Below are 1,911 nucleotides of genomic sequence, written 5' to 3' on the forward strand. Positions count from 1 at the left end.
ACGGAAACAAAATGAATTAAATAATCTGAAAATCTACTAAGTTTATTGATAAAAAAGTTATTAATGCAAATTGATATATTAAGTATAACCTCTTTGGTATAACATTGTTAAACAAACATTAACAAGTCATAACATATCAGATCATAGAACTAAAAAAAGTACTATTACATAAAAACAGGTGATACAATACTTCAAAATTAATTTTAACATAATATCAAAACCGAAAAATCAAACTGCAAACACAACCACACTTATCACAACGGAAATTAACACACACTTAAGGACTCTCTAAGAAAGACTGATCGTCAGCATTGTTACAAGGGCAAAAATTTTTGTACTATAAATGGTGTTGAAATTGTACTTTCTTAAGTGGGATTGTACATTTTTCGTGGAAAAATGTGGGGTCATGTATAGTATCCTTGAGGGTGCATCATCTGCTTTTCACGATTTTCTTGAAATACTTACTCTTGACTTTCACAGAATCAACCTTCCTTCTTTTAATTTCTTTTAAGTTTTTTTCATTGTTTTTCCTTTCCTGTTCTTTTTTGTTGGGTGTTGAGGTGATGACAGAAGCCCTTTGTTTAATTATTTTGGTAGTTTTTATGGGACGTGTATATTTGGGAAAGGGTTTCATTTCAAGTAGCGTAACTCGACTATCAACATTAGAGATTGTTTGACTGGAGCTGGATGAACTTATATTACCAAGAGCTTGTGCTTTATTGTTTTTTGCAGATTTTTTTGCTACAGACCTGAAGGTCCAGGAAGGGACAAAATAATTAACCTTGCCGGCTGATTTTTTTTGGAAAGCAATGGGGGTTCAGCATCTTGTGTTTCATAGTTTTTATTCTTTGCAGAATCCATTTTATTCAATCCTGAAGGTCCTGGGAGATTTAAATTAACAAGCTTTTCTGCTTCTAATTAATAATGCTCTAATACTCAGGTCAGTTAGTGTCACAAACTGAGCTTCCTGAGCATCAGAAAACGTTCTTCTGAATCTCTCACCACTAAGAGGAATTGGTTCGTTGTTATTTTGCTTTTTGATATAACGTCTTAATGTTGCTTCCGGGATTCCATGCTCAATACTGGCAGCATTAACTGACTTATGGTCGTGCAAAATAGAGTGCAACGCGGCAATTAGCACGTCTTCTGACCAAGAGCGTCTATCTGTACGGTGTTTATAAGTTCTCGCCATCTAAAAACATCCAAAAGTGAATTAACTAATTTTATACACAGTGGGTCAAGTTGACGAATTTGTCATCTTGCCTCCGTCAACTTGCCCCTGGAAACATTTTTTAGGAAACAGCAAAAATTAAATTATTAATTAAGTGAAATTAGGTTGTATCTTACCTTCTAATATTTAAAATGTTCACAATAATCAAGATTAACTATGAAAGGGGCTTCTATTTTTCTTTAAACCTGCAAAATTGCTTATTTTCTGGAGCTGAATGTTTACATCTAACAGGTGTGAAAAGCGGTTATAATTTTTTAAACCCGATGCAAAAGTGATAGCTCCATCTATGTGTAACCCGACGCATTATACACCTAAAGGAATTTATAGAAAAATAAATGGGATTTTAGGATGTACAGTTTTCTTTAAATCAGTACTTCGTCATTTTGCCCCGTTCGTCATCATGCTTCGACCTCCCCTACAGGTATAATTTCTAACACCACACCTTCCAGAAACTCACAATTTAAACACAAAAATAGGATTTCTGTATATATAGGAATAGATCAAACACGAAAATGGGTTCAGGGATAAAGAAGAAGCGCTTTTCAACAAATTTTCACCTATAATTTTGTTACAAATTTTTCATTGTGAGACCCTGAGTCGTTCGTCGTTTTTCGACATTAGTTGAGGTTAGGATAGATTTGTTAGAAAAAGGCTAGAACTATGAGTATAAGAAAAAACTA

Source organism: Sitophilus oryzae, unplaced genomic scaffold, assembly GCF_002938485.1.
Source record: "Sitophilus oryzae breed Bouriz unplaced genomic scaffold, Soryzae_2.0 scaffold_1297_pilon_pilon, whole genome shotgun sequence".
Taxonomy (NCBI): Eukaryota; Metazoa; Arthropoda; class Insecta; order Coleoptera; family Curculionidae; genus Sitophilus; species Sitophilus oryzae.